This window comes from Pseudophryne corroboree, chromosome 5 (assembly GCF_028390025.1).
Source record: "Pseudophryne corroboree isolate aPseCor3 chromosome 5, aPseCor3.hap2, whole genome shotgun sequence".
Taxonomy (NCBI): Eukaryota; Metazoa; Chordata; class Amphibia; order Anura; family Myobatrachidae; genus Pseudophryne; species Pseudophryne corroboree.
This window is the reverse complement of record NC_086448.1, coordinates 834,705,223-834,717,253: the sequence shown is the minus strand read 5'-3', so window position 1 is coordinate 834,717,253 and position 12,031 is coordinate 834,705,223.

Genomic DNA, 12,031 nt, shown 5'->3' with positions numbered 1-12,031 from the left:
GTGTAGCTGGCACTGCTGGGGGGCATGTCATGTGTAGCTGGGACTGCTGGGGGGCATGTCATGTGTAGCTGGCACTGCTGGGGGGCATGTCATGTGTAGCTGGCACTGCTGGGGGGGTATGTCGTGTGTAGCTGGCACTGCTGGGGGGCATGTCGTGTGTAGCTGGCACTGCTGGGGGGCATGTCATGTGTAGCTGGCACTGCTGCGGGGCATGTCATGTGTAGCTGGCACGGCTGTGGGGCATGTCATGTGTAGCTGGCACTGCTGGGGGCATGTCATGTGTAGCTGGCACTGCTGGGGGGCATGTCATGTGCATCTGGCACTGCTGGGGGGGGCATGTCATGTGTAGCTGGCACTGCTGGGGGGCATGTCATGTGTAGCTGGCACTGCTGGGGGGCATGTTATGTGTAGCTGGCACTGCTGCGGGGCATGTCATGTGTAGCTGGCACTGCTTGGGGGCATGTCATGTGCATCTGGCACTGCTGGGGGGGCATGTCATGTGTAGCTGGCACTGCTGGGGGGCATGTCCTGTGTAGCTGGCACTGCTGCGGGGCATGTCATGTGTAGCTGGCACTGCTGGGGGGCATGTCATGTGTAGCTGGCACTGCTGCGGGGCATGTCATGTGTAGCTGGCACTGCTGGGGGGCATGTCATGTGTAGCTGGCACGGCTGTGGGGCATGTCATGTGTAGCTGGCACTGCTGGGGGCATGTCATGTGTAGCTGGCACTGCTGGGGGGCATGTCATGTGCATCTAGCACTGCTGGGGGGGCATGTCATGTGTAGCTGGCACTGCTGGGGGGCATGTCATGTGTAGCTGGCACTGCTGGGGGGCATGTCATGTGTAGCTCGCACTGCTGAGGGGCATGTCATGTGTAGCTGGCACGGCTGGGGGGCATGTCATGTGCATCTGGTACTGCTGGGGGGGCATGTCATGTGTAGCTGGCACTGCTGGGGGGCATGTCATGTGTAGCTGGCACTGCTGCGGGGCATGTCATGTGTAGCTGGCACTGCTGCGGGGCATGTCATGTAGTGTTCCCGTGTCTCAGTAAAATACCTGGTGCAATGTGTCGCAGTGCTCTACCTGGCGCAAAGTATATAGGAGGTTCTACCTGGTGCAATGTGTATTAGCTGCACTACTGTGTGGTGTAATGCGAATTGCCACTATTATGTGGCCACGCCCCTTCCCCATGAAGCAACGCCGCAACAATTTTGCTGCACGCCTTCGGCGCGCACTGTCCATGATTTCGCCAGGGGAGCACCAAGCATTACAGTATGCACATCATTTTGCCCATCTAACTTAAAAATGTACCCTCCCCGTGATCAGCACCATGCCCTAAAAAAAATCCTAGAGTGGACACTATCATGTCATGTGTATCTGGCACTGCTGGGGGGCATGTCATGTGCAGCTGGCACTGCTGGGGGGCATGTCATGTGTAGCTGGCACTGCTGGGGGGCATATCATGTGTAGCTGGCACTGCTGGGGTGCATGTCATGTGTAGCTGGCACTGCTGGGGGGAATGTCATGTCTATCTGGCACTACTGGGGGGTATGCCATGTCTATCTGGCACTGCACATTGTCTATCTGGCACAGCACTACTGTAGACATTATGTGTATCTGGCACTATACTGGAGACATTATGTGCATCTGGCACTATACTGGAGACATTATGTGTATCTGGCACTATACTGGAGACATTATGTGCAGACATTGTGTGCATCTGGCACTATACTGGAGACATTATGTGCATCTGGCACTGTACTGGAGACATGTGTATCTGGCACTATACTGGAGACATTATGTGTATCTGGCACTATACTGGAGACATTATGTGCATCTGGCACTGTACTGGAGACATGTGTATCTGGCACTATACTGGAGACATTGTGTGTATCTGGCACTGTACTGGAGACATTATGTGTATCTGGCACTATACTGGAGACATTATGTGTATCTGGCACTATACTGGAGACATTATGTGCAGACATTGTGTGCATCTGGCACTATACTGGAGACATTATGTGCATCTGGCACTGTACTGGAGACATGTGTATCTGGCACTATACTGGAGACATTGTGTGTATCTGGCACTATACTGGAGACATTATGTGTATGGCACTGTACTGGAGACATTATGTGTATCTGGCACTATACTGGAGACATTGGGGTATATTTACTAAGGTCCCGATTTTGACCGAGATGCCGTTTTTTCTTCAAAGTGTCATCTCGGTAATTTACTAAGCAAAAATCACGGCAGTGATGAGGGCATTCGTAATATTTTGGAAGTCCTAGGAAAAAATCACGAATCAATACACCATCGGTCAAATACGCCTGCAATTTGCTAGAAATCGTGAATTTACTAAAAAGTGCAAAACACAAACACTGCCGACAATAGCCAAACACTGCCGTGATGAAGTACAAATCGTGAAAAAGTGCTAAAAAAAACCAGACCTGCTTTTTTATCCCGTGTTTGTATAGGCATGCACGGATCCATGAGATCCGTGCATGTTTTTCAGTGGGAAGGGGGGGGAAATGTTCTAAATTTTCAGAAAAAAAATTGCGTGGGGTCCCCCCTCCTAAGGCAAACCAGCCTCGGGCTCTTTGAGCCGATCCTGGTTGCAGAAATATGGGAAAAAAATGGACAGGGGTTCCCCCATATTTAAGCAACCAGCATCGGGCTCTGCGCCTGTTCCTGGTTCCAAAAATACGGGGGACAAAAAGAGTAGGGGTCCCCCGTATTTTTGAAACCAGCACCGGGCTCCACTAGCTGGACAGATAATGCCACAGCCGGGGGTCACTTTTATACAGTGCCTTGCGGCCGTGGCATCAAATATCCAACTAGTCACCCCTGGCCGGGGTACCCTGGGGGAATGGGGACCCCTTCAATCAAGGGGTCCCCCCCCCAGCCACCCAAGGGCCAGGGGTGAAGCCCGAGGCTGTCCCCCCCATCCAATGGGCTGCGGATGGGGGGCTGATAGCCTTTGTGATAAGTGTTTGATATTGTTTTTAGTAGCAGTACTACAAGGCCCAGCAAGCCCCCCCCGCAAGCTGGTACTTGGAGAACCACAAGTACCAGCATGCGGCGGAAAAATGGGCCCGCTGGTACCTGTAGTACTACTACTAAAAAAATAACACAATAAAGACATTACACACACACCTTGACAGTATAACTTTAATACATCCATCCACACCTCCATATACACATACTTACCTTATGTTCCCACGCAGGTCGGTCCTCTTCTCCAGTAGAATCCATGGTGTACCTGTTGAAAAAATCCTACTCACCAAATCCAGTGTAGAGGGCTCCTCGGTAACTCCTTTTGTAATCCACGTACTTGAAAAAAAAAAAAAACGGACACCCGACCACGAACTGAAAGGGGACCCATGTTTTCACATGGGACTCCTTTCCCCGAATGCCAGAAACCCACTCTGACTGATGTCTAAGTGGGTTTCTTCAGCCAATCAGGGAGCGCCACGTTGTAGCACCCTCCTGATCGGCTGTGTGCTCCTGTACTGTCTGACAGGCGGCACACGGCAGTGTTACAATGTAGCGCCTATGCGCTCCATTGTAACCAATGGTGGGAACTGTCAGGTCAGCGGTTGACCGAAAGTGACCTCACCGCTGACCTGAAAGTTCCCACCATTGGTTACAATGGAGCGCATAGGCGCTACATTGTAACACTGCCGTGTGCCGCCTGTCAGACAGTACAGGAGCACACAGCCGATCAGGAGGGTACCACAACGTGGCGCTCCCTGATTGGCTGAAGAAACCCACTTAGACATCAGTCAGAGGGGGTTTCTGGCATTCGGGGAAAGGGGGCCCATGTGAAAACATGGGTCCCCTTTCAGTTCGTGGTCGGGTATCCGTTTTTTTATTTTTTCAAGTACGTGGATTACAAAAGGATTTACAGAGGAGCCGAAAACACTGGATTATGTGAGTATAATTTTTTTTTTACAGGTACACCATGGATTCTACTGGAGAAGAGGACCGACCTGCGTGGGAACATAAGGTAAGTATGTGTATATGGAGGTGTGGATGGATGTATTGAAGTTATACTGTCAAGGTGTGTGTGTAATGTCTTTATTGTGGTATTTTTTTAGTAGTAGTACTACAGGTACCAGCTGGCCCATTTTTCCGCCGCATGCTGGTACTTGTGGTTCTCCAAGTACCAGCTTGCGGGGGAGGCTTGCTGGGCCTTGTAGTACTGCTACTAAAAACAATATCAAACACTTATCACAAAGGCTATCAGCCCCCCATCCGCAGCCCATTGGATGGGGGGGACAGCCTTGGGCTTCACCCCTGGCCCTTGGGTGGCTGGGGGGGGGGACCCCTTGATTGAAGGGGTCCCCACTCCCCCAGGGTACCCCGGCCAGGGGTGACTAGTTGGATATTTGATGCCACGGCCGCAAGGCACTGTATAAAAGTGACCCCGGCTGTGGCATTATCTGTCCAGCTAGTGGAGCCCGGTGCTGGTTTCAAAAATACGGGGGACCCCTACTCTTTTTGTCCCCCGTATTTTTGGAACCAGGACCAGGTGCAGAGCCCGATGCTGGTTGCTTAAATATGGGGGAACCCCTGTCCATTTTTCCCCCATATTTCTGCAACCAGGATCGGCTCAAAGAGCCCGAGGCTGGTTTGCCTTAGGAGGGGGGACCCCACGCAATTTTTTTTTTACATTTAAACTTTATTTTATTTTTTAACAAAGTGCACAATGAAGCCCAGCACGGATCTCTCAGATCCGGCCGAGATTCATTGTATTAAAGTCGGCAGTGTTTTACAAGTCACTCACGTAAAACACTGCCTAAAAAACCGAATGACATCGACATCGGAAAACCCGAAAATGCATAATACGGCAGCTTAGTAAATTAGTCGTAATCAATTCAAAAAGTTGCATATTTACACTTTCGATGTCATTCGTGATTGAACTTTGACCTCAAACGGGAAAACACGAATCTTAGTAAATTTACCCCATTGTGTGTATCTGGCACTATACTGGAGACATTTTGTGTATCTAGCACTATACTGGAGACATTGTGTGTATCTGGCACTATACTGGAGACATTATGTGTATCTGGCACTATACTGGAGACATTATGTGTATCTGGCACTATACTGTAGACATTATGTGTAGCTGGCACTATACTGGAGACATTGTGTGTATCTGGCACTATACTGGAGACATTATGTGTATCTGGCACTGTACTGGAGACATTGTGTGTATCTGGCACTGTACTGAAGACGTGTGTATCTGGCACTATACTGGAGACATTATGTGTAGCTGGCACTATACTGGAGACATTGGGGTAAATTTACTAACATTCGTATTTTCCCGTTTCAGGTCAAAGTTCAATCACGAATGACATCGAAAGTGTAAAACTGCAACTTTTTGAATTTGTTACGACGGATTTACTAAGCTGCCGTATTCGGGTTTTTCTTTTGTTCCGATGTCGATGTCATTCGTGTTTTATTTTTTTTAATTTTACGGCAGTGATTAGCAAAACACTGCCGACTTTTTTACAATGAATCTCGGCCGGATCTGTGTGATCCGTGCTGGGGTTCATTTTTTTTTTTTAAATTAAACACTGTAAAATCCTTAAAAAATTGCGTGGGGTCCCCCCTCCTAAGCATAACCAGCCTCGGGCTCTTTGAGCCGATCCTGGTTGCAGAAATATGGGGAAAAAAATGACAGGGGTTCCCCCATATTTAAGCAACCAGCATCGGGCTCTGCGCCTGGTCCTGGTTCCAAAAATACGGGGGACAAAAAGAGTAGGGGTCCCCCATATTTTTAAAACCAGCACCGGGCTCCACTAGCTGGACAGATAATGCCACAGCCGGGGGTCACTTTGATATAGTGCCCTGCGGCCGTGGCATCAAAAATCCAACTAGTCACCCCTGGCCGGGGTACCCTGGGGGAGTGGGGACCCCTTCAATCAAGGGGTCCCCCCCCCAGCCACCCGAGGGCCAGGGGTGAAGCCCGAGGCTGTCCCCCCCCATCCAATGGGCTGCGGATGGGGAGGCTGATAGCCTTTTGTGATAATGAAAATATATTGTTTTTAGTAGCAGTACTACAAGGCCCAGCAAGCCTCCCCCGCATGCTGGTACTTGGAGAACCACAAGTACCAGCATGCGACGGAAAAACGGGCCTGCTGGTACCTGTAGTACTACTACTAAAAAAATACCCCAAAAAAGACAAGACACACACACCGTGAAAGTAAAGATTTATTACATACATGCACACAAACATACATACATACATACTTACCTTATGTTCACACGCAGGTCGGTCTTCTTCTCCAGTAGAATCCAAGGGGTACCTGTTGAATAAATTCTACTCACCAGATCGCGGGTCCCAGGCTCCTCGGGGCATCCATTTGTAATCCACGTACTTGCATAAAATAAGAAAACGGAAAGCCGAGCCACGAACTGAAAGGGGCCCCATGTTTTCACATGGGACTCCTTTCCCCGAATGCCAGAAACCCACTCTGACTGATGTCTAAGTGGGTTTCTTCAGCCAATCAGGGAGCGCCACGTTGTAGCACCCTCCTGATCGGCTGTGTGCTCCTGTACTGTATGACAGGCGGCACACGGCAGTGTTACAATGTAGCGCCTATGCGCTCCATTGTAACCAATGGTGGGAACTTTCTGCTCAGCGGTGACGTCACTTTAGGTCAACCGCAGGGCAGAAAGTTCCCACCATTGGTTACAATGGAGCGCATAGGCGCTACATTGTAACACTGCCGTGTGCCGCCTGTCATACAGTACAGGAGCACACAGCCGATCAGGAGAGTGCTACAACGTGGCGCTCCCTGATTGGCTGAAGAAACCCACTTAGACATCAGTCAGAGTGGGTTTCTGGCATTCGGGGAAAGGAGTCCCATGTGAAAACATGGGGCCCCTTTCAGTTCGTGGCTCGGCTTTCCGTTTTCTTATTTTATGCAAGTACGTGGATTACAAATGGATGCCCCGAGGAGCCTGGGACCCGCGATCTGGTGAGTAGAATTTATTCAACAGGTACCCCTTGGATTCTACTGGAGAAGAGGACCGACCTGCGTGTGAACATAAGGTAAGTATGTATGTATGTATGTTTGTGTGCATGTATGTAATAAATCTTTACTTTCACGGTGTGTGTGTCTTGTCTTTTTTTGGGTATTTTTTTAGTAGTAGTACTACAGGTACCAGCGGGCCCGTTTTTCCGTCGCATGCTGGTACTTGTGGTTCTCCAAGTACCAGCATGCGGGGGAGGCTTGCTGGGCCTTGTAGTACTGCTACTAAAAACAATATCTTTTCATTATCACAAAAGGCTATCAGCCTCCCCATCCGCAGCCCATTGGATGGGGGGGGGACAGCCTCGGGCTTCACCCCTGGCCCTTGGGTGGCTGGGGGGGGGGACCCCCTTGATTGAAGGGGTCCCCACTCCCCCAGGGTACCCCGGCCAGGGGTGACTAGTTGGATTTTTGATGCCACGGCCGCAGGGCACTATATCAAAGTGACCCCCGGCTGTGGCATTATCTGTCCAGCTAGTGGAGCCCGGTGCTGGTTTTAAAAATACGGGGGACCCCTACTCTTTTTGTCCCCCGTATTTTTGGAACCAGGACCAGGCACAGAGCCCGATGCTGGTTGCTTAAATATGGGGGAACCCCTGTCAATTTTTTCCCCATATTTCTGCAACCAGGATCGGCTCAAAGAGCCCGAGGCTGGTTATGCTTAGGAGGGGGGACCCCACGCAATTTATTTTAATAAAATAACAACTTTCCCACCCCTTCCCACTGATATACATGCACGGATCTCATGGATCCCTGCATGCCTATCCAATCACGGAAAAAAAAAGCAGGTCTGTTTTTTTTTAGCACTTTTTTACGAGTTGTAATTTTTCACGGCAGTGTTTTTTTTTTTTTTGCTTTGCACTTCTTAGTAAATTACCGAGATTCATACTTAAACAGCCGCGTTTTGACCGATGGTGTATTCATTCGTAATTTTTTTCTTGGACTTGCAAAAAATTACGAATGCCCTCATCACTGCCGTGATTATTGCTTAGTAAATTACCGAGATGACACTTTGATGAAAAAACGGCATCTCGGTCAAAATCGGGACCTTAGTAAATTTACCCCATTGTGTGTATCTGACACTATACTGGAGACATTATGTGCATCTGGCACTATACTGGAGACATTATGTGTATCTGACACTATACTGGAGACATTATGTGTATCTGACACTATACTGGAGACATTATGTGTATCTGGCACTATACTGGTGACATTATGTGTATCTGGCACTATACTGGAGACATTATGTGTATCTGGCACTATACTGGAGACATTATGTGTATCTGGCACTATACTGGAGACATTATGTGTAGCTGGCATTATACTGGAGACATTATGTGCATCTGGCACTGTACTGGAGACATTATGTGTATATGGCACTATACTGGAGACATTATGTGTATCTGGCACTATACTGGAGACATTATGTGTAGCTGGCATTATACTGGAGACATTATGTGCATCTGGCACTATACTGGAGACATTATGTGCATCTGGCACTGTACTGGAGACATTATGTGTAACTGGCACTATACTGGAGACATTGTGTGTATCTGGCACTATACTGGAGACATTATGTGCATCTGACACTATACTGGAGACATTATGTGTATCTGGCACTATACTGGAGACATTATGTGTATCTGACACTATACTGGTGACATGATGTGTATCTGGCACTATACTGGAGACATTATGTGTATCTGGCACTATACTGGAGACATTATGTGCATCTGGCACTGTACTGGAGACATTATGTGTATCTGGCACTATACTGGAGACATTATGTGTATCTGGCACTATACTGGAGACTTTATGTGTAGCTGGCATTATACTGGAGACATTATGTGCATCTGGCACTATACTGGAGACATTATGTGCATCTGGCACTATACTGGAGACATTATGTGTATCTGACACTATACTGGAGACATTATGTGTATCTGGCACTATACTGGAGACATTATGTGTATCTGGCACTGTACTGGTGACATTATGTGTATCTGGCACTGTACTGGAGACATTATGTGTATCTGGCACTATACTGGAGACATTATGTGTATCTGGCACTATACTGGAGACATTGTGTGTATCTGGCACTATACTGGAGACATTTTGTGTATCTGGCACTATACTGGAGACATTATGTGTATCTGGCACTATACTGGAGACATTGTGTGTATCTGGTACTATACTGGAGACATTATGTGTATCTGGCACTATACTGGAGACATTATGTGTATCTGGCACTATACTGGAGACATTATGTGTATCTGGCACTATACTGGAGACATTATGTGTATCTGGCACTATACTGGAGACATTGTGTGTGTCTGGCACTATACTGGAGACATTATGTGCATCTGACACTATACTGGAGACATTATGTGTATCTGGCACTATACTGGAGACATTATGTGCATCTGGCACTGTACTGGAGACATTATGTGTATCTGGCACTATACTGGAGACATTATGTGTATCTGGCACTATACTGGAGACATTATGTGTAGCTGGCATTATACTGGAGACATTATGTGCATCTGGCACTATACTGGAGACATTATGTGCATCTGGCACTATACTGGAGACATTGTATCTGGCACTATACTGGAGACATTATGTGTATCTGGCACTATACTGGAGACATTATGTGTATCTGACACTATACTGGAGACATTGGGGTAAATTTACTAAGGTGGGAGATTTTTAGAACTGGTGATGTTGCCCATAGCAACCAATCAGATTATATCTATTATCTGCTAGAAGCAGCTAGATAAATGGTAAGTAGAATCTGATTGGTTGCCATGGGCATCACCAGTTCTAAAAATCTCCCACCTTAGTAAATTTAACCCAATATGTGTATCTGGTACTATACTGGAGACATTACATGTATCTGGCACTTTACTGGAGACATTATGTGTATCTGGCACTATACTGGAGACATGTGTATCTGGCACTATACTGGAGACATTATGTGTATCTGACACTATACTGGAGACATTATGTGTAACTGACACTATACTGGAGACATTATGTGTATCTGACACTATACTGGAGACATTATGTGTATCTGGCACTATACTGGATACATTATGTGCATCTGGCACTATACTGGAGACATTATGTGTATCTGACACTATACTGGAGACATTATGTGTATCTGGTACTATACTGGAGACAATACATGTATCTGGCACTATACTGGAGACATGTGTATCTGACACTATACTGGAGACATTATGTGTATCTGACACTATACTGGAGACATTATGTGTATCTGACACTATACTGGAGACATTATGTGTATCTGACACTATACTGGAGACATTATGTGTATCTGGCACTATACTGGAGACATTATGTGCATCTGGCACTATACTGGAGACATTATGTGTATCTGACACTATACTGGAGACATTATGTGTATCTGACACTATACTGGAGACATTATGTGTATCTGGCACTATACTGGTGACATGTGTATCTGGCACTATACTGGAGACATTATGTGTATCTGGCACTATACTGGAGGCATTATGTGTATCTGGCACTATACTGCAGACATTGTGTGTATCTGGCACTATACTGGAGACATTTTGTGTATCTGGCACTATACTGGAGACATTTTGTGTATCTGGCACTATACTGGAGACATTATGTGTATCTGGCACTATACTGGATACATTATGTGTATCTGGCACTATACTGGAGACATTATGTGTATCTGGCACTATACTGGAGACATTATGTGTATCTGGCACTGTACTGTAGACATTATGTGTATCTGGCACTGTACTGGAGACATTATGTGTATCTGACACTGTACTGGAGACATTATGTGTATCTGACACTATACTGGAGACATTATGTGTATCTGACACTGTACTGGAGACATTATGTGTATCTGGCACTATACTGGAGACATTATGTGTATCTGGCACTATACTGTTGACATTATGTGTATCTGGCACTATACTGGAGACATTATGTGTATCTGGCACTATACTGGAGACATTATGTGTATCTGGCACTATACTGGAGACATTGTGTGTATCTGACACTATACTGGAGACATTTTGTGTATCTGGCACTATACTGGAGACTTTGTGTGTATCTGGCACTATACTGGAGACATTATGTGTATCTGGCACTATACTGTAGACATTATGTGTATCTGGCACTATACTGTAGACATTATGTGTATCTGGCACTATACTGTAGACATTATGTGTATCTGGCACTATACTGGAGACATTATGTGTATCTGGCACTATACTGGGGTCATTATGTGTATCTGGCACTATACTGGAGACATTATGTGTATCTGGCACTATACTGGGGTCATTATGTCTAGCTGGCACTATACTGGAGACATTGTGTGTATCTGGCACTATACTGGAGACATTGTGTGTATCTGGCACTATACTGGAGACATTATGTGTATCTGGCACTGTACTGGAGACATTGTGTGTATCTGGCACTGTACTGGAGACGTTGTGTGTATCTGGCACTATACTGGAGACATTATGTGTATCTGACACTATACTGGAGACATTATGTGTAGCTGGCACTATACTGGAGACATTATGTGTATCTGACACTATACTGGAGACATTATGTGTATCTGGCACTATACTGGAGAGATTATGTGTATCTGGCACTATACTGGAGACATTGTGTGTATCTGACACTATACTGGAGACATTATGTGTATCTGGCACTGTACTGGAGACATTATGTGTAGCTGGCACTGTACTGGAGACATTATGTGTATCTGACACTATACTGGAGACATTATGTGTATCTGACACTGTACTGGAGACATTATGTGTATCTGGCACTATACTGGAGACATTATGTGTATCTGGCACTATACTGGTGACATTATGTGTATCTGGCACTATACTGGAGACATTATGTGTATCTGGCACTATACTGGAGACATTATGTGTATCTGGTACTATACTGGAGACATTGTGTGT